Source organism: Rattus norvegicus, chromosome 9 (assembly GCF_036323735.1).
Source record: "Rattus norvegicus strain BN/NHsdMcwi chromosome 9, GRCr8, whole genome shotgun sequence".
NCBI lineage: Eukaryota > Metazoa > Chordata > Mammalia > Rodentia > Muridae > Rattus > Rattus norvegicus.
The window spans coordinates 91,076,396-91,098,869 of record NC_086027.1 but is presented as its reverse complement, the minus strand read 5'-3'; the positions used below and the strand labels follow the sequence as shown (position 1 = coordinate 91,098,869).

Genomic DNA, 22,474 nt, shown 5'->3' with positions numbered 1-22,474 from the left:
GGTGGAGCTGAAGTATCAGCTGCGATTAACAAGAGACCAGAACAACTAGGGCTGCTGGGACAATGGATGCTCAAGAAAGAGGCAAGTGTCACTGAAATGAAGCCTCTGGGAAGTGTGTCCTAAGGTCAGCACACAGCAGCTCTGTTCCAGAGGTGACCTAGGTTGTACCTTGAGCCGGCAGCTGAACTTGGTAGTGTAAGAGGTGGTGCTGGTTTTGAATGAATGAAGGGATCATGGAGAGCAGCTGGAGCTCGGCACTGTGTAGCAGGGTTGCAGCTCCCCAAAGGTGCCCAGAAGAGGGGCCCTGGCAGTTCTGGAGATGGCCACCTAGAACAGCAGCAGCAACTGAGCAGAGGCTGCTGAGCTCAGAAGACAGGCTGCTGCGAACGTTGTAAGGGACAGAGCTGGAGAAGCGGCCCAAGCCCTTTGGAGGAGCCCAGAAGATCATCAGTGAATCACACACATTGGACATTGAGTTATTTACACTGTCAAAGTTTGGTTTTGCTGGGTTTTGTTTGGGTCACTGATTGTGAGTGTGCCCTGGTTCTTCCTTCTTGAAGTAAGGATGAGTTTAGTTTATTTTGTATTTTATAGAAGTCTACAATTGAGAGACTGAATTTTCAAAGAGAGTTTTTAAATAGACTGAATTTTAAAATGTTTGAACTGGTACAAACTGTGGCACATACCAGACTTGGGATATTTCTTATTGAGATATTCGTGTTAATGTGTGCCCTTAGAAAATAAACAAGAAAGGAAAGGTTACAGCTTAACAGTGATGTATTTTTATGTCAGGTTGACAAGAGATCACCTGTGCTGGTTATTATGTCAACTTGACACAAGGCATAGTCATCTGAGAGGAGAAAACCTCAACTTAAAAAAAATGCTTTCATAAGACCAGGCTGTAGATAAGCCTATGGGGCTTTGGTTCTCAACCCAATCTTCCTATGCTGTTACCCTAAATACAATTCCGCATGTTGTGGTGAACCCCAATCATAAAATTATGTTGTTGCTACTTCTTTTTTTTTTTTTTTTTCGGAGCTGGGGACCGAACCCAGGGCCTTGCGCTTCCTAGGCAAGCGCTCTACCACTGAGCTAAATCCCCAACCCATGAATCATATTTTTCAATGGTCTTTAGTAACCCCAGTAAAAAGGTCATTCAACCTAAAAGGGCTGCAACCCACTGGTTGGGAACGGATCCTTTAAGGCATTTTCCTAATTAGTGATTGATGGTTAAGGTCTAGCTCATTGTGGTTGGTTCCACCTCTGGGAGTGGGGCTGCTGATCCTAGATTCTATAAGAAAGCAGGTTGAGCAAGTCATGAGAAGCAAGCCAAAAAGCAGCATTCCTCCATGGCCTCTGCATCAGCTCCTGCCTCCAAGTTTCTGCCCTATTTGAGTTCCTGTTCTGGCTTCCTTCAATGATGGGCTACAGTGTGGAAGTGTAACCCGAGTAAAGTCTTTTCTCCCCATCTTGCTCTTGGTCATAGTATTTCATGTCAGGAATAGAAACCCCAACTATGAGAGAACAATGAGGATGGCACTTTGGGGAAATGAACAAGACTACTTAGAAAGCAATTTGACAACAAGGTTGTTTAGCAAAAGCAATAGTAGAAGAATCCCCTACTAGAGCCTGTGACCTCCCCAGTCAAGGGCTTCTGACCAGGTTTAGAGAAGCAGGCATGAGTTTCCTCCTGTGGTGTGGACCTCAAATCTGATCAAAAAGCAGTTTGTGGGAAACCTTAGCAATCTTGTCAGCACACCCACAGTAATGACCTCCAAACATCATGCACACATGGGTGATCGAGCCCACATATAAATGTGCACATGCGCATGCAAACACACACACACACACACACACACACACACACACACACACACACACACACACAAAACACGTCAAGTGTATTTATTGCCTTGGCCTTATCACTATTATTGTAGCTCTGTGGCTACAATAAAATAAAAAACGACCAGATTTCAAACAGAAAAGCTCCTAAATAACTTTAGAGAGATGGCGGTGGTTCCACAATGGAAACTTTCCATTCTCTAGCCCCTGTGACTTTCATGCAGCTCATGTATTTATATATGCACGGTGCAAGCAGAGTCCTGTAGATGATGGGCTACTTGTAGCAGCAGCAGCAGCAGCAGCAGCAGCAGCAGCAGCAGCAGCAGCAGCAGCAGCAGCAGCAGGAGCCGATCAAAGCTGATGACTCCATTACTTAAAAGACGGCTCTCCTGCATTAGAATTCCCAGTGACCAAGAACACACATGAAAGGCAGAAGCTCCCTAGTCTCTGCCCTGCACTCAGGCTGGGTTTCGGCTCTTCTGGCCAGGATGAGCCCCTTTCTGTGCAGCCCTTCCAACTTCCCAACTTCACCTCCTCACAGGCGGTCAGCTCCCACTCCATGGATACTTAGCTTTCCTGTGCCTTCTGGGTCCTTCTAACGAGTAGAGTGATTTTCAACCTTCCTAAGGCTATAAACCTTTAATGCAGTTCATGGTGTGATGACCGCCCCCAACCATAGCATTAGTTCATTGCTACTTCAAAACTGCAACTTTGCTACTCTTATGAACCACAACATAAATATCTGGAATGCAGATATCTGATATGTGAACCCCGAAGGGTCACAACCCACAGGTTGAGAACTGCAATCTAATTCCTTTCCCAGGGGTTTATTTTCTTCTATCCTTAATGTTTCCCGTGAACTCAAGACCTCCGTCCTGACAATTTTTTATCATGATTTCCAAATTGGTTCGCTCAGCTTTGACTCTGCAGCAAGCTCCCAGGTCACAGGAGGACAGCAGTGTGCCTGCTGTCTTGGTTTGTGAGAGGTGAAGTTTCCTTTCTAACAGCGGTGATTTAGTCTCTCCGTCTTCCATTCACCTATTCCAAATGTCAAGTGCTAGGGGGACAGGAAAAGAGCAAGGACACTTATAGTCCGACACTTAAATGACCACTTATACTTATTGAAAGAAACAAAGATGCTGGTCCCAGGAAACTAGAAGAACAGACACATACAGCAAGCAACCCTCTCTCAATGCACCTGGCACACAAAGATGGACACAGTCAAGAGCCCTGGGATTTGCACCAAAGGTGTTTTAAGTGACAAAGACAAATCTGATAACAAATCTATATTTTAAAATCTCTTCTGATAAGCTATGGAATATTCCTTGGGGAAGAGAGGTATAAATGGGGGAATTCAGCCATGTTCAAGCTAACCATAATGGTTCCAATTTCTGCTTCTTCTCAATTGGTGTGCATACCTCAAACAAGTCCAAGTCCTACTGAGCATTCACCACGACACAGTGGTTTCTTATTTGGTCTCAGTTATGTGGGCCTGTCTCCTCAGAAAACATACTGTAGCCCTGAGTAACATAAGTTGGTTCCTTAGTAATAAGCCTTTAATGGCTCAATATCACAGTGAGAATAAAGTATCAAGCCTTTATCAGAACTTTACAGGGCTGACTCCAGTGCCTCACCCACCTGTGGTCTGTCAGGATAGTTTCTGCTTAGTCAACTCTGCTTCTCCCATATCACAAGTTGCCACAAGCGCAGTTCGAATGGCAGAGGGCAAGAGTAGCCTCATTGAATGTCCAGGATTACACAGAACTAGACTGTGTGATCACTGTGAAGGCAGTGACCAGTACATGGTGTGTGCTTAAAAGGTCTCCCAAACGAGTTACAGTTAGTATTCTGAATGAGTTTCCCGTTACACAGTAAGCCAGCATGGTTAAGAAAACCAGGACACCTTCCTGATCGTCTCTGTCTCTCCCACAGCTGTAATAATCTTCCCACCATGTGCTGTGTGTTACTCATCTTCCAGAACACTCTGTCAGCTTCATAGAAATAAACCTACGGTTCACTTAAAGTGTGATGACAAACTGCTTTGCCAAAACTATCTGACAAACAAAACGCCATTTTAATTACGTAGTAACACACACTAGATAACATTATATCAAGGTTGTGGCAGAGACGTGGAAGATTTCTTGAATATTGATGGGGAAATTAGCCATATTTACTTTTAATGAGAAATTAAAAATTAAACAGGTATGTAATAAGAAAAACTACATGGCTAGAATAAACAAAGAAACTGGATTCATAATTTGAGAAACCAGTGTGTCCCAAGAGGCCGGGGGTGGGGGAGGAACAGAGTGGAAAGGGAAAAGAAACTAATTACAAGGATTTCGAATTCTACTTGCAAAGCAGAAAATATTTCACCATTATCATTTACCAAGGCAGTATGTATCTCAATTTTCAGATTTAAATGTTCAATAACAACCAAAACCATTAAATTGCAAGAATATTATACCGGCTATAAATTCTATTCCCAATTTGGTATGTGATCCTAACAAATTCATTCCACAAGAAACACAGACATGACGGCGTCTTAGCGGGAGTGATTAGACACTGTCCTGAAGACTGGGGTCTCTGGATTACTGTAAGTGCAACAGATTTACTGAAATCATTTTCCATTACGTGGATCCCTCTCCAAGAAACTGTTCATTGCTAGACAGCTTAGAGAGATCAACACTATGCCACCACGCCCTTTGATGAATTTCATTTAATAGTTTTACATAGTTGAATACACATGCCTTTAAAAATCACAGGGAAATATAATAATTCACAAGTATTCATTAAAGGCCTGTGGTTGCCTAAGCTGAGAGCTTTCTAAATATCCAACTTTCCAAATACTTAAGTTTAGAATTTTTTAAATGGAGACACAATCTACATACAATAATAATTACATTATTAAAGCATACAGTTCAGATTATTTTAGTGCATTCATAGATTGTGTAGCCATTACTAGTATTAATTCCAGAACTTTCTTGATGCCAAAAAGAAACCCAATACTATTTGGTGGTTCCACTATCACTCTTTCCCCTGAGGCTTTAATAATTATCCACCTAATTTTTGTCTAAGAGATTTCCCTGTTCTGGACTTCTCGTGTAAGTGAAACCATCCAATACAGAACATCTGACTTGGAAGAAATGTTATACCAATACTTGCTATGGTTAAGTAATAGTTAACTGCATGGACCCACCACATCCTGTTTCCCTCTTCATCTGCAGATGGGCTTCACTAGTGTTTGCAGCCTGGCCCTGGGATGCATAAAGGTCACATGATCCCAGTGTGCTGTTCTCTGTGTGAGCATGCACCTAGGAGTAGAGTTACTGGAACAAACAGCAGCTCTGTCTTAACTATTTAACTTTTTGAGAAACAACAAATTATTCTTCAAATGCATGTACTCTGGTAGGTTGCAAAGCCTCTGGCTTTCCTCGTTTATTCAAGAAAATTTCCTTTTTTGTTTGTTTTCAAGGACAGGGCTTCTCTGTGTAACAAACAAATACACTTTTTTGTTTTTTTATTTTTTTATTTTTTTATTTTTGGTTTTTGGTATCTGAAGACAGAGTTTCTCTGTGTAGCCCTGGCTGTCCTGGAACTCTGTAGACCAGGCTGGCCTCCAACTAGAGATCTGCCCACTCTGTCTCCTGAGTACTGGGACTTCAGGCATGAACTGCTACTTACCACCCAGCTTGAATCTTTGCTTTTTATCCCTGTTTATCTAGCTTTCCTAGTAAGTATGAAGTTGTGGGCAAATCCCTCCTCATAATGTAAGGCTAGTGGTACTGAGAAAATGAACTTCACATTGATGAAAAAGCAATATGAACTCAGACATGCCCACTGCGCTCAAATGCGCTTACTCTCAGGAACAGATTAGGAGAAAGCCCAAGAAAGAAAGGCGAAATCACAAAGACAGCACCTGGCTAAACTGAAAACATCAGCGCCACGATTCCTTGGGCTTCAGCATGTAGAGAGGACATTTGAGTGCCCTTCAACAGCGTGGTGCGCCTTACGTGAACACGTCAGGGTGTAAATACCACAAAATCCTTTCAAAGACACACAGAGGGCTGGTGCTTTTAATGACTGCAAATTGTGCAGAATGCTATGGAAAGAGCAAATGTCCACACTAAACATAAAAACATTTCTTCTCTCCTAATTGCAGGAGCCAGGGAGCAGAGCGAGCCGTAACCAAGTCAGAAGACCAAGAGAAGAGCCAGGTACCAGTGCACCTCGCTACCCGCTCCACTCAGTGCGCCTGCTTTCTCTGAGACCAGAGAAGCTGACCAAGCACATTCTTAGAAACCACTTCATTCTGAAGAACAAACTTAAAAGACTCTTTTCTCTACTGGCCCCTGGGGTACCAACAGAGAAGCGTGTTCCCACCCAGCATGATAACGCAATTATTTTATTCCGCTAATACAACTTCTTGGTATGATTTCATTTTTGAAATGGTAGTTTCCTTAGGTCCTGGAAGATCCCAATTATAATGTAGATAATCAAGATCTCCCTGAAAATTAAAAAAAAAAAATTAAGATGCACTAACGGTTAACGAAAACCAAGAATTTTCTTAACTGAATCCTTACAAACAAATCAGGTCTACTTTCAAATAAGTAAGTGCACGTCAAAAAAACTCTGCTAAAAGTTTTATAAAATGACAGAGAAATTATGCCTTCCAACCTTAACATTTAATTATTAAATATAATAGCAGATGGTATGGCTTCATGTCATTACGCCCTGTTCAATTTACCAGAAAGCATCATCTACCTAAGCTGACTGGTAAACAGGGAATCCTCGGGGAGGCGGTGTAGAATCTCCATCAGACTCCATAATCATCCGCTGACAAGCTGCACACAAACAACAATTTCTTCTCGCCTCCTAAAATCTGTTAAGTGGCTTCATGAACTGTACTAATGATACAACCAAAGGGAGTCTGAGTGGGGCTCTGTTTTCTTACTTCCCATTAAAGGGAGGAATAAAAAGAGATGAAGACAATGAAATGAATAAAAACGGACCTCATGAATAAAACATGAAGACTGAAATCAAATTATATTACGAAGGTAATGGGAGTGCGGTCTTCATGAATATCATGGCACTCTCAATAATTACATTCCAGAATCTATACATGGAAATACCCACAACTCAGACTCTGTTCCAGAGAAGGTAGGAATTAAGAACACTGTCTTCCCTTTGCAGTTTGCAGAGACCGAGTTATTACAGCCACTCAACTCTGGATGCCAACTTGGAAAGTGCCTGGTGCCACTGGCTGTGTCTTCTGCTTTTAAGTGAGAAGACTTAGTTTTTAGGACACGGGCTCCTCTTTCTTTCTTTTGGCCCATTCATAATCTTCACAAACAAACAAACAAAAAAAAAAAATCCTCACCTGTTAATGGGATGAAGCCCAAGTATCTTTTATAATAGCTTGCCTTTTTTTTTTATTTGTAGTAGGGATTTTTTTTTTTTTTACAATAAAGTTTCAGAAATAAACATAGAGAGAAATGGGTTGCCTTAATGCCAATCAGATGGAAGGCTCGCATAGGTAAAACATCGTAATTTGGAGGAGTGAGGACTTGAGAGCATTAAATAGACATATCAATATTCCAGACAAGGGACCAACCATTAACAGCCACGAACTAATGTGGTGACACAACCCACAAAGGTTGGGTCTTCAGCACACTACACTCTCCTTAATCTACTTACAGAACACTTGATTCAATTTGCTAAAATCCAAGTTCGTCCCACTGCCTCCCCCAGCGATCCATCGGATACCTTTCTGACCTTGTGAAAATCATGAAGCACATTGTGGTTAGCAGGATGGAGTTTGGGGCCTGGAGTTTGGAGTTTGGAGTTTAAGTCAGTTTACACCCTGACTTAAATGCTTTGATACCCTAAGACCTCGAGTACATTCTTTTTCTCTTTTTATTTTGTTGTTGTTATTGTTGTTTATAGGGCAGGATTTTTCTCTATGTATCCTGGTTGTGCTAGAACTTTCTTTGGAGACCAGGCTGGCCCCAACTTCAGAGAGCCACCTGCCTCTACCTTTCAGGGCAGGAATCACACCACGTCTGGCTTTTGAGTAAATTCTTAATCTATGCTGGAACCTCTTACCTTTGAATCGGGCACTAGTAATAAGCCCTCCCTTTCAGAAGTGGTGAGTTACAATGCCTGAAGCTTAAGAACTCTAGGAAGTTACTGATGACACCGAGTCTTTATCTCATCACTGACCCACCGAGGCTCACCAGGACCTAGTCCTAGAGTACTCTGTAACATCCTTTCAACAGCATCTGATGGTTACACATCTAGTTTAAAAGTGGGTGTGTATAATTTGTTTCATTTCACTTGGTTCTTATCATCTTTGTTTCATATACCACCAGGCCCGCACAGCACTCATCCTGAAAACTGCCTATTTTGGTGCCCGCCCTGAAGGTGTTCTGCAGTTACCCAGAGAAGTAGGTCTGTGGTGCTTCTGCCTATGATCCCAAAGGATGCTGAAATGTCTGGCCTCCATTTCTCTGTCTGAGGTGCTTAATACACAAAGCCATCTAGCGGGCAGTCATATGTGCTCTGTCATCTCCACAAGGGACAGTCACATTGGCTCTCTTACGACCCAAAAGGTAAAGGCATGATACAGTATGTATGCCCGATTCCAAACACAGGAGCCTGACCCAGTTGAATACCCTTCAGAAGTCCTGGTGTGAAACTGAAAAAGAGATTCTATTTTCCTTATATAGACAAGAAAGGTCACAGTGATGATACACCCAGACCGGACTATTAGGACTCAGCCCGGCTCTCAGACAGACCCTTCAGCTTCTGTTTCTCACAACAGCAACACTGACTTGCTACTGCTGATGCTTTTAAGAGGCCCCAGCAGCAGCCCACATGCACATCACACATGAAAGCCAAGTTCCCCAATGTGCACTTGCACAGCAGGTGACAGAGGCCTCAGATGCCTGTTAATTACGCAAATAAAAACTGTTGAAGCTTCGATGGGGGAGCAGGCCAGGAAATAGTTCACTATTCTACTGTGCAACCTGGATCTTCCAACTTAAGTCACGGATGACAAATGCTTTTTAAAAAGTGTAACCCCTATTTCTCTTTCAGAGGAACACTTCTTGGAGGATAAAATAAAGTCTGACGCAATTTCTTAACAGGACTGAAAGGAACCAATTTTTGTTTAATTTTAGATCAACATTTATTCATAACATACCATGAAGTTTAATTAGAACTTAATGAAAACTGTAATTAAAAGTGTGAGGTTGTCAATGATTTAAAAGTAAAAGGTTTCCTTTCATTAAAAAAAAATCTTACCAAAAGAAAAGATAGGAAGGAAGGAAGGAAGGAAGGGAGGGAGGGAGGACGGAAGGAAGGAAGGGGTCATATGTTAGATACTGCTTTTGGACATCCTTTAGTTCAACCTACTACAACCTACTAAAACATTCACTGGGTGAGAGAGAATTCACTCCTTAAAGTTTTGGCCAGAAAGCAGAGACTGAAGCAGCAGAGTGACATCACTGGTGAGGGCCAATTACAGGTGGTAGGGTAGGTAGATGAGAGGGATCTCCTGGGCTTTTTATAAGGCATGACTCCAATTCAGGCCTCATACCACATGGCCTGGTCACTTCCCACATGACCTACCTCCAGATACTATCAGACGGGTTTTTCTGGAGTCAGGAGGATTTCTGGAGCTCACTGACATGCAAGCATCTTTATCTGTGTAAATAAGAATTATTAAAGCAAGAGGGAGTTGGGAGCTCCCAGCAGACTTTAAATTAAATAAAGAACGATGTTTCATTTAGGTGGTCATCTATTCTGAACCTAGAATGTGAGACAATAAAGGCAATTGGAGACCTGACAGGAAAGGGGCTCTGTTCTGTGGACGTCACAAAACCCAAGAAGCAGTTTTAACATTGAGCCAGCGGCACCCAATCAGGGAGATGGCAGAGAAAGATTAGATGCCAACAGGACTCCAACCTCTGCCCCGATCTCACCACTGAAGAGAGAGCTGCAAGGCCCTAAAGAAATAAAGCAGGTAAACAAAATCCAAACTTTCCTACTCTGGTGAGGACTGGTAGTTGAGAGTAAAAGATCTACATGAACTGTGTTGGCTTCGGTGAGAACACAACCATCCAGAAAGGAACCGGAGAGTCAGGAAATGCTCTGAACTTACCAATAGCAGCAGCAACCAAACGGGATGTGAAGCAGGAAAATATTACACAGAAAAAAAAGATTGGAAATTACACTCTCCAAGTGAATAGGGACTATCTTAGCTAGGGTTTCTAATACTGTGAAGAGACACCAAGACCATGGCAGCTCTTATAAAGGAAACCATTTAATTGGGGCTGACTTATAGTTTCAGAAGTTCGGTCCATTATTATCATGGCGAGAAGCATGGCAGTGTACAGGCAGACGTGGTGCTAGAGAAAGACCTGAGAGTTCTAACAACTGGGTCCCTAGGCAGCAGGAGAAAACAGCAGGTCACTTGAGCTTCTGAGATTTTGAAGCACATCCCTTAGTGACACATTTTTTTCCAACAAAGACACACCTACTCCAACAAGGTTACAACTCCTAATGTGCCACTCCTTATGAGCTTAAGCATTCAAACATTTGAGTTGAGGAGGGCTCTTCCTACTCAAACAACCAGACACACAAGCCAAAATTAAAAGAAAAGGCTTTAGCATTGGTGAGCAATATGCAAGGGTCCCCAGATGTGAGGGTTAATTAACCCTGTCAACTTGACAGGATCTAGAATCACCTAGACCAGCTCAGGGCGTGTCTGTGAGGGATCATCTTGATTAGGGTAACTGAAGTACGGATGCCCACCTTGTGTGTGAGCAGGACCATTATGTGGACTGGGCTCCCTGACTGAATACAAAGGAAGAGAGCTCAGCTGCCCCCTTTCTGACAGGGATGCGATGTGACCGGCTGCCTCAAGCTCCTGTCACTATGCCTTCTCTGCCATGATGAACTCTGGAAGCATGAACCAAAAGACACCCTTCCTTCCTTCCTTCCTTCCTTCCTTCCTTCCTTCCTTCCTTCCTTCCTTCCTTCCTTCCTTCAGTTGCTCTTCTCCAGGATTTTGCCAAGCAATGAGTAACTGACACAACAGACAACATGGATTTTGAAAAATAATAAATTAGAATGATGGTTACACAGGCCACAGTACACTCTGTACATCTGCCTAGGTCAGTTTAGCCCTCATCGCTGTCTCTGGATACCCCCAAACCATCAACTTCTGGAATGATCTATTTCTTGAGCTGGAAGATCAGGCTGCTTTGCAGATCAGAGTTTGAAAACCCATGTCTAGTATCTGTTGTTATAAATGAGCAAAAAACACATCTCTACTCTGTTATCTAGTTATTCTACAAATACAAATCAAAGATAAGTGAGACCACTGGACAAGTTTACACACATACACATCACTAGTTCATCCTCAGTTGCGTACTCATTCCAAAAGTATGACTACCCCGGAAACACGATGAAGTAGATCCAATCAGTGCTCATCTTGTGGGCAGCCAGGATGTAGCTAAAAATAACCTGGATCAGGTGTCATTTCTTTAAATGGGATCATGGTCCAACTGCAGAAAAGGTGGAAGTTTTAACTCTCAAGGATCACTCAGCCTTTCTGCTCCTTCTGAAAAATCTCGCAGGGCCAGAAAAGTAGGTATGTTTCTTCTGCTGAGAGCCTCAACCATCTGAGTTTAGTGTTGTCCTTTGTCACAAGCTTGTGTGTGATATCATCTAATACACATGGTTTTAAGCAATGTGCCCTTAATATACAAACCTCTCGATGGAGAATACAGTTAAGTCAAGGTTCAATTCGGAGAACACCTTACGGCTGTTTCCTTGTTTGAGGCTTTGAAGGAAAAGAAAACTAGGTCAAAGGAGAAGGGGTTTGAAGGGGGAGCCGGCAAGCTTGTGCTTTGACACAGACCCCTGAGAACATGGGTATGCTGGGAAGAAGGCAGAAACAGTAAGTCTGCTGAGTTCTGCAGAAACATCTTTTGAAGTAAGCAATGTGTTTCAACTCACTGGCTACCGAGGGAACCATTTGAACAGAATTCCACATAGGCTACATTCAAACATCTGCATCCAGCCAAGGCAGACAGTAGAGTGGGCACGCTCCTCAACGCCCACTGCCACCTCATTCACATGGTACATCCTGACTCCAGCAATCACAGCTGTCTGTCCACTCTTAGCTTCCACCTTCTTTCCACCACTGGGCAGGAAGCCATGAGCTGTGGTCTAGGCAGTCATTTTCAGAAGCTAGGCCCAAGGCTTTCTGAACAGAGAGAGCCATGTTTTCTGCAATACGTACACATTGCTCACATGTAGTGCATGCACACCATGCTACCATTATATAGGGTCGCCATCTTGTTCTCTTAACATCACCTGTCTCCAAGCTCTTTAGTGTTTGGAGTAATTCTGCGAGCATCGTGATTTTTTAGAATAGGTATGTCCTGTTCTAGCAGGGATGACAGTACAGTCAGCATGAAGGGGAGAGGAGTGGCTACGCCCTGGGAACAGCTGTCAGGTGGTCACTCCCACTCTATGTTTCTTACAGTCCTATCTTTAACAGAACTCGAAAAAAGTTGAAGTTCCCATCACCCAATTATTCTGCAGTACTCTTAGCTTAGTTGGTCAAATTTCAATATGGAATAAGCATCTATCAAGTGTGCCCTGTCCTGCCATCCAAAGTTGTCTTAAGTTCCTTCACACAAACTTTAAAAGACCCAGATTCCTTTCACTTTAATATTTGTTACTGGACCATATGTGCCAAGGCCTCATGTCTGATTACAACTCTTCAAGGACACAGACTTCTGTGTTTGATCAGATGCTCTTAGTGGGAGATGTACGTATAAGGCCAGGTTTGGGACTACATGCTAGGCCAGCAATTTCAACAAAGAAGTAATGAAAGGAGGAAACTAAGATCCCAAGATCAGACACTCTGACAACACTCGAAGCCCAGTGGGCAAACTCCATTTACATTCACTGTGCATGTTTCACTTTCAGACAGTACACAAGGTCAAACTGCTAACTGTCAGTTACAATAAGCATCTAAACTCCTGGTCAATTACCTGGTTAATAACAAAAGACAGGGCTATGACATCATTACTGTTATAATTAATTTACACAGATCAGCTTTCCTGTTAATCAAATACATCTTTAAAAACATTTAATTTTTTTTCCACCTAGAAAGCAACATTCCACTTTGGCTGATGAAAAGCAATCTTGCTGTATTCCACATGAAAGGGTGTCAGGCTGCTGGGAGACAGGAAGGACAAAAGGCTTCCCAGGGACTCAATGCTGCACTAGAGAGTGGCTGGCACAAGCACAGGAAACAGAAGCACAAGATGATGGATAGCACAACGCATTTTAACAGTTTCAGAACATGAAAGTTGTCAGGGGATGGGGGTGTTAATAGACAGGCTTGGGGAGGAGGGATGGATTGATCCTCTCTGACAAAATTGTATCTAAGGTTGGCAATATTAATGCAGGCTGTACAGGGAAGGGCAGGGCAGGGCAGGGCAGGGCAGTGCGGGGCAGTGCGGGGCAGCGCAGGGCAGTACAGTTAAGGGCACGGTCCTCAGAAGGAATTCCACAACACACTGACCAACTGGCCTTGAGAAAATTGTCAGGTTTTCCCCTGTAACAGGTAACACAGGCTCATTTGATTTGGTAAAGTCCACATGAGGTATCGAACACACAGCACGCAATCCTCATTTGAGAAGTGACGGTGGTTTCTGTACATAAATAAACTAGGAGATTGTAAGAAAAAGGTTGGAAATACTGAGTGTTTTTATAAGATGGTGACTAAAGTTTTCTAAGAATCCTATCCCCCAGTTTTAAACTGTATCATGTGATGCAATTATACACACACCTTTTAAACAGTACCGTACGTACATGAAAGGCGTGTGAAAGCAGAATTTCCATCACTGTGGTGTGCATAAAGGTGTCGAGGAGGAAGAGCATGTGCCACAGTCTTCACGCGGACATTAAAGGACAACTTTATGCAGTTGGTTTTTCTCTCCTCCTACCTGGGACATGGGCCCCTAGGACTGACCTCAGGTCACCAGGCTTTCATGGCGAACATCTTCACCCACTGAGATGCCTCACTGGCCCCATAATTAATTTTTCGTTAAAATATATAAATTATATAATTATATATAGTTATAAAATGTATAATAAAATCTCAAACCACTTTTTGTCAAGGCTAGCCAATACTGTGAGAATTTAATGACTCTTCATTTATAGAGATTAAAAGAAAAAAAAATCTCATGTCAGCTAACAAAATCTCCCTGTCCTTTAAGAAGTGCCATCCACTCAACATTAGTGATCAGACTATGTTTACACATGAAACGTGACTGAAAAAGCGAAGCTACTAGATTTTGCATATAATCCTCAATTTTGTTCCACAACTCTGGGTGAATTCTCGCCAACTTCACTTCTGCCCTGTCGCCACTTATGATTTCCGGTATCAATCATAAGCCAGTTCTTCCTCGCACAGACCGCAAGTTTTAGCGTAATGAGAGCTCATTAAAGTTTCCCCACTGACAGCCCTGCAGCCGCAGGTTTTAAACCAGGGTCTGCATGGGGACCAAAATGCAAGCATACCATGATCATGCCCTTTGAGAGGATTTAAGGACTTCAACTCTCATCTTTGCTCTGACCAGATCTCTTTGTCTATCCCAAGTCAGAGGGAAAAGTGCTGCCCACCACTGCCACCCCTCATTTCATCTGTACATGAACTTCTGCTGAATTATTTATGGAACCGAATCTGCTCTGTACAAAAATTAGTCAAGTGGGAAAAGCAGTCATACTTCAAAGATGGGGTACAGTCCTGCAAAGAACCCCAAACATCTGTAAATTACCTGTGACTGGGGCAGGTTGGGGATTTTTTCCTATCTAGCATAAATACCTCATTCTTTTTCTCACAAGAATCTGTGGCCCACCCCCATCTAGTATGATCTTGGGGAAATAAGATAGACTCTCAAGGGTGAAGAAATGCAAATGTGGACTAACAACTCTGCCCTGGAACTTAGAGCCTGAACAGAGAAACTAGCACTAATGACACTGGGATTGACACAACAGTCACTTGAAGGAGCTCATCGAGGTGGCCAAGAACATGCAAACCCAGAGAGCTTCCCTTCTCAATGACCGTTACTGAGGCAAGGCCATTTGGATTTTCTATTGTATCTGGGCTCATCCACGTAGCTCCCAGTAAGTTTCTTGTCTTTAAATTACTTGGATCATATAAATTAGGTAAGTTTGCTTCCGTTTGCAAAGACATCAACCCATAACACCACACATTTACAAAAGTGTTCACAGGCAAGTTGGAGTTTATTTCAAACATTGCCATGTCCTTTAGACTGACAAAGGCTCTAGCCCATAAGAGAACTAGGACATGGAGATCCTACAGGCTGTTTCTAAACAGTCTCTTGCCAGCATGCTGTTCTTAGAGACAGAGGAGCACAGGACGAAGGATGCGAGCAAAAACAACTTCTGCATGAAGTCATCTTAAATGGTCACGCTTGTTGAGTACTGAATGACAGATGTAGTCTTAAAAGGAAAAAAACAGAGGGACTCAGTTGGCCTTTACTTATGTGTCGATTTATACCAAGGTAATGTTTTTACAGAATGAGTATTAGTAATTACCGAAGTGGTTTTTTACTGCATCTCTGTGTCTCTGTTCTTCACGGAAAATAAGTCCAGAATACATACATCAATGAAGCGTCACTGGATACAAAGGTCTACCTACCACTTCAGGGCAAACATCTGCACTCATCCACTAAAAAAGCAGAGAAGTAGGGTTTCAGTCTAGTGGGCTTCAGGAAGGGCCTGGGCACTTTCCAGAGATTCACCCATTCACGTCTCCCTTCACCCAAACATTAACAAAAGCACTTCTCTAATCTTGAGCCTGGGGTCGGGGTATGTGTCTGAAACTGTACGAAGAACTTGACTGTGTCAACCTACACTGTTCAACATGCTAGTCCTTCCAGAAAGCTACACCCTCGAAAAGCAAAGCAATCAACAGAAGCCCTGGCACATGAGGAACTGCTTCTAACTACACAGAAGCGTGTGTGCTTGCAGAGGAAAGAGCAAAACAAGCTTTAGGGTCTCTATGGCAACGAGACACTGGGATAAGCATTGTCCTCAGGCAATGAGGAAGAAGGTGAAATGACTCCCAGACTCACCAAAACAGCATCTCACAAAAAGTAAAGGACTTCTTTTCAGGATGAAAATTGAGAAGCCTAAGTGGCCCCTTCTTCATACAAAATTAGCATGCCTTGATGGGAATTAGGGTGGTTATGGGAAAGAGGCTCTGTGGCAGCCTTTTTACAGTTGCTAAAATCTGGAACCACAACTCATTCATTACAACACCCCAAATTATAGTCGCCGCTACCAGCAACATGAAAGAAGGTGTCCAAGTTTGAGTGTTGCCCAAAATAATTTGTTCGGGAGGTGGGGGACCCAAACAGGAATATGCATAGCTACAACACACATGGACAGTACATATTACTTATAAGACTGAGGTCACTGCAATAGGTACAGAAATTTCATTTGCTGCTGTCCTAATACTGCGACTCTGGATGAGAAGTATGTCACTTAGCACCGCGGGGAAACAACGGATGGTGTAGGATCCCTGAAGTTAGTTGGAAGGAGTCAAATATGGCTTGTTGCCTGGGATAGACCACATCCTCAGTCTTGCTGGGCGACAAAGGAAATCACACTTGCTTCCTAAGCTGTGAAGAAGAATGGATAAAAGAGCAGAGCACATAAAAGCATGTAGTGCACCGCTGAAATTCGGTTTTCATTTTCCCTTCCTCCCCATGGAACTGGACTTTATTGCTTTGTAATTATGACATGCATGTAACAACGCCCAAGAAGCTAGATGGTAAATAATACCGACATGCAGGCCTGGATGCACACACTGTCAGTTGGCTATCATCTGGGTCCCAGAGGGCTCCTGCACACTATCTATTGCACCTCAGAAATATGACACATTTGCTTTTCTGAATACAGCCGGAATTATCCACCAGCTTTGAAATATCATCACCATGATGCTGCAAGGAGCAGCTGCTTGATTGAAAGTGACTCCCCTCCCCCACTCTCCAGCTGTCACCAGGAAAACTCCCTGGATGTGTGAAAATGGCAGGATTACTACTACTACCACTAATAACAAGCTAACAAATGGTTAGATTTGAAATTATTTTTCTGAGGCGCCATTATTAAATTAAGTTAAAAAGAAACCCACATATACAAAGAAACTACTCTGCCATCTGAATGAAAACCAGATGCTATCACACAACACAAACCACCATGGATTGTACACACAAGTACACTTCTTTTGTATACTTTGTATACTTCTCTTGAAGCCTTGTTTCTCCTCCTCAGTCACTTACGCTGCTAAACAACAGTTGAAATACTAAGTAGCTTTACTAGTCCTTCAGCTGTCACAGTGCCAGGGACTTTTAAAAAGCTGTAGGGTTTGTTGTTATTTTTCTGCACAGAGCCCCATTTTTATAAAATATGGGACAGATTGAAGACTGTATTTGTTTGGGAGTCTTTTGTTTTGTTTTGTTTTTAATAATCACCCTGACTCTGTCTGAGAACCCAGACATACGCTTAACCCAGAGACAAAGCTAGGAACTCCGCAGGGCAGAGCATCCTGAGTACCTGGATTCCTAACATCATAGTTTTTGGTACAGCTCATGCTCGGAGCTCTGCCTCTGACAGTGAGTCACACACAGACCCTCAGCATTTCACTTCTCTGGACACATTCTGGATCAGGAGCCTGTGCACTCCAATGTCTTAAAGCCTCTAAGCTCTTGAACCTTCTGGGTAATTTCTGCTTAACATGCTCCAACTTAAAACAAAGTAAGTAAACAAAAAGCTGAGAATCACTGCTTAGATGCGAGAGTGGCACCATTAAAGAATAGCTTTGAGGTTTTAATGTCTTTTCACAGTAATTTTAATGTAGATGTGCATAAATATATAATTCTTTTATATTTGGTTCCCTACCCTCATATAATACACTACAAAGTAAACAAAAGTAAGGTCTACCATGAATGTCTTTAAGCATATTTCATTCATATACTCATAGCTAAATGTAAAACCATGAAAATATATAAGAACATTGACATTTTTAAAAAGTAGAACACGCTAGTGTTCTATTGTAAAGCATATGTATTGAAAAAATTACTTCAGGATTAATGACATTTTTGTGCATTTATTTACAGAGCTATCGTCTTCTGTAATGTAACAGCATCACATGACAGAGCTGACTGTATCAAATGAAATTGGCTATAGGATAATCAAAGACATTTTGAAGTTAATTAGCTCTAATCTGGAAACTATAAAGACAATGTCTAGAAATCACTGATTATGAAATAACTAATGTTTTGCTAGCAAGCTGAGCTGCAATTTTCTCCAAGTGTTTGCTTTCTCTCACAAATTAGGAAAGCTTTGGCTCAGCATCTTTGTCGCTTAAAAAGCAGTGAGCACAAAATAAGACCACCTCGTATGTAAAAGGTGGAAATTAACAGGGCAGTCAGAATAAAATTGATAAATATTATTTCTTCCCCTTTCAAAAAGAGACACTACCTAACATATAATGTAGTGACAAATAATAGTTACATTACTAACTTAGGTAGCCAATACTTTACAGGAGACTGGAAGGATGCTAATTTCTCTACAGGGCATAATCCATGCACAGAGGGAGGCAGAATTCAAACAGGGCTTGCCTGACTCAGAACCACAGCTATACATCCTTCTTACACAGAAAATAACAAAACATTTGGAGCCTTTGAAAAACAATCACTTCATGACGGGACAGTATCACTTTGGTAGTAAGGTTAACTATTACTGATAGAAATAGGTATCACAAATGACATATTTACATGGCAGTGTACTCCCCATAATATCCTGGAGTCTCAGCATGACCTTGGCACCAGTGCTCTTTAGTCAAAGCTATGTGGTACACAGGCCCTGGTTAATCACTGACCCTTTTCAACTGTAATGAACCTTGGGCAGCACCTTGGAGAAAGGAATAGTTCTTAGAAAATGCTCCATTTAGCAATTTGAAAAGAAAACAAAATCAGCCAGTTGGGGAGCCTGTCCACTTAGCTGTGGCCCTCCAAACGGACATGAGACCTTCTTTGTTAAGATGGAGCTCTAGACATATGAGGATGACAGATACAGATAGAAACAGTGTTGCCATTGGCTGTGGGGTACTAGCCGCACCTCTATGCTTCTTTTCAACTCTGCTCTGGCCTTTACCAAGCTATGGGCCAAACTTAGGTATAGCTAAGCTGAAGAAATGAAAAGGCCAAAGAACTTTACCTCAGCACAGTTCATTTTCTAAAATACTACAATGTAAATAAAATTAGTGGCCGGACCTACTGTAGTAACTTTCTCGTTTTGTTTTGGTTATTTGCATAGGGTCTCATTAAGTATCTCAGGCTGACCTCCAACTTGTGATTTTTCCTGCCTCAGCCTCCTGAGCATTATTGGAGTTATAGGTATGAGCCACCATATACTGCTAAAAAAGTTATCCTATATCTAAATTTTCACTAATCTGAAGTAACTGGGATAAAAGTCTTTGCAGCAGTCACAAAAGCCATACACTCCAACTGCTCTCTGACTCTACAATTTGTCCTTCCTCCTCGACCTGTGTGCTTTCATCATGCAGGTCTATTAACTTAGTAATGCCTGACCTTTGCGTGTTTTGTATGGGTTAGTGCTACCCGCTGGTTTTCACAGGTTAACACTTAGCTCTACGAAGTCACAGTTAAATGATTTGGCCAAGATTCCCTATCTAGGAACTCAAACCTCATTATCTATAATTCCTTAACAAGTGAGTGCTTTCTATGTTGTTATTCGTGGAACTCAGCACCTCAGAAGATGCTGCTGATGGGGAGAAAATCCAGGACCAAGGCGGGAGCACCTGCTCTCCTGGAATGTGCCAGAACACTAGAAGGTAAATGAGGTTTGGACGATGGGACAAAAAGTAGAGGGGGTAAAAAAAAAAAAAAAAAAAAACTTGGCGCCACACCCCCTCCCTCCGCCCCCAAACCCCTGGGTGTCATGAAGCTACTGAAAGGGACTTTTAAAAGAGCCTGACAACTGAATCTTAGGCGTGCAATAATGTGATATTAGTCTTTTTTTAAATAATGCCTGTTTTGGAAAGACTGAAAGGCATACGATACAAGTATTTTGTGTAGACAGAAATGAGCTGAAGTCCCTCAGGAGCATGTCTGTCTTCTATTATGTGGTACAGCCTTATAGGTTTGTGTGGGTCTGCGTGTTGAGATAGAAGTGGCCGCCCCTTCCATCCACCTGCCACTGCAAGCTCTGTGGCTGATGCAACTTCTCTTCCAACTTCCTCAAGTCAGAGGACTCTATCAAAAGCCTGTCGGGGCAGCCAAGCCCTCCATGAGCCCGGGATGCGGTACGGGTCAGGCTGCCCCTGCAAGCCCATCCCCGCCGGAGGAGATAAGAAGACCCAGACCCGGCCGGCTCCTCCGCCCGGTCCTGAAGTTGCGCTTCCGCTGGGCGGACCCTAGCTGGCCCCAAAGTAGCGCTTCCGGCCGGCCCGCACCAGCCGGGATCTCAGCCCCGGTCCCTCCGACTGCGGTCCCGGGAAGACACCACACATAAGCGACGCCACAAACTCGGCTGAAGAGACGCGGAAACTCACTCTCTCTAAGACCCGCTAGCGTCCTCACGTACTCCCGCGCTCGTGCGTCACCACGTCCGGACACCGAATCGGGAGACTCGACTTCCCGCACGGACGCCGACTCCGCAGGCTCCACTTCCGGTGACCTAGGGAAAAGAAGTGCTGCAGTCTGCGCATGCTCGGTGCTACGTACGTCCTTTCACCGGTTCCTCTGACTAATACATAGCGCTCATCATCTTGCTCAACCCTCAGCAACCATGTCAGTGTACTTTTACCACCATAAATAACTAATGACCACTTACCACACGCACAGCACATGAGTTGCTTATGGCCAGCTTCCTCAAGGCGAAAGTTTCTTCCCGGTCCAGTGCTGTCTATGAAATGGACTAGGGAGACAGTAGCTGTTCCCAATGGGCCTCAAGAGAGCTGCTTATTCCAGAAAGTAGGCCGGCGAAACAAGGCCACGGTATACATTTCAGTCCCCAAGCGCAAACCCGAGGCCACACTGCATAGTCTGTTTACTGCTTTAAGGGTTTGAGATATAAGGTATTTGAGTCTTCGGTCATTTGGTGCAAATTTCTGCTTCTAGTGTGGAACAAGTTTCCTGGGCAGCTTCTACTAAAAGCAATGCTACATCTATGTCCTACAAGTAAATGTGGCATGATTTTTTTTTTCTAGTAATTAGAGGAAAGCTCCAATATTTCAAGGCATGAATATTTACCAAAGGTGCAGATATATTTACCAAAAGGCTTAGTAGCCAGTTCAGTTAGCATATTAAAAACTTACCAGTCCCAAAAGTTTATCTTCTATTGTATAACAGAAGAACTCTTCCTAGAAATTTTTCCCTTGGAGTTGGAATTTAAGTGAAAAATTGGCCCATTATTAGGATGTGTGTGTGTGTGTGTGTGTGTGTGTGTGTGTGTGTGTGTGTATGTGTGAGAGAGAGAGAGAGAGAGAGAGAGAGAGAGAGAGAGAGAGAGAGAGAGAGAGAGGGAATTTCAAGTGACAAAATTCTTAGTAAATTCAAGGATGAACTCTTATAATTTTAACCCCTTTCAGGCACAAAAAAAAGGGGGGGGGGTATGTAGGTTCAAGACTGACATTGAGAAACTACATTCCTGGAAATGGAAGCCCCAGTGAGTAGAGGAACGAAATTGCATGTAGAAATATATCTCCTTAGGAAGAAAAAAGTAAGTGCAACTTCTCAAAAGGAGAGGCCTCCCTGTCTCTTCTTCTGACCAATCCTAGGCATCCATTCTATTAATACACTCTTGTTTTGTATTCCTGCCGCTCTCTACACCTTTCTAAACTTAAACTGTTTTTGTTATTGCTATAAGTCATTAAATGCAGAGGTGGCTTTAAAAGAAACAAATCAAGTCTCAAATCAGTAATCAAGAAAACATGCAATTGTAAATGGATAGGGCTTAGGAACGTACTTAGGGAACAGGACGTGATGGTAATAAACCCAAAAGTCTGAAGGTAGAGCCAGGAAGATCAGGAGTTCGAGGACAGCCTCAACTATATAACTTCAAGACATGCTTAGTCGCTATGATTCTGTCTCAAAAAAAAAAAAGAAGTAAAAACATTTTTATCCTATTTTAAATATGAATAAAATGTTTCATTGACATTTAAGAGGACAGAGGAAAATCCTTTTTCTTTTTTTAATGACCTCACCAGGCATGATGGCAAACACCTGTAATCTCTCCACTTTGAAAATAGATGCAAGAATATCAAGAGTTCCCATTATCTGAGTAAAATTTCCTAGCCTAGCCTAAACTTTAATAGAGGGACAGTCAGTAGAATTCTTACATGTTAACAAAGCTTAAAAATGCTAAAGACTTAATGCCAGAATAAGTCCTCTGACATTTTTAAAAAGCATGTTACTGTTACATTACTTGTAAAATAATAATTTTAATTGTCAGATAAGATATCACTATGCATATTTCATTTAATATGTGAAAT

The 22,474-nt window shown here is 42.5% G+C and overlaps 1 protein-coding gene across 1 annotated transcript in view; it reads right to left on the bottom strand.

Annotated features, from left to right (window-relative positions):
- The window catches only part of Rhbdd1 (rhomboid domain containing 1), a 119,934-nt gene extending 97,850 nt beyond the window's left edge, over positions 1-22,084 (bottom strand). Inside the window, exon 1 of the mRNA XM_008767250.4 lies at positions 20,534-22,084. The gene's annotated coding sequence lies outside the window, so the exon portion shown is untranslated. The remainder of the gene's footprint in view (positions 1-20,533) is intronic.
- Positions 22,085-22,474: the final 390 nt, after the last annotated feature.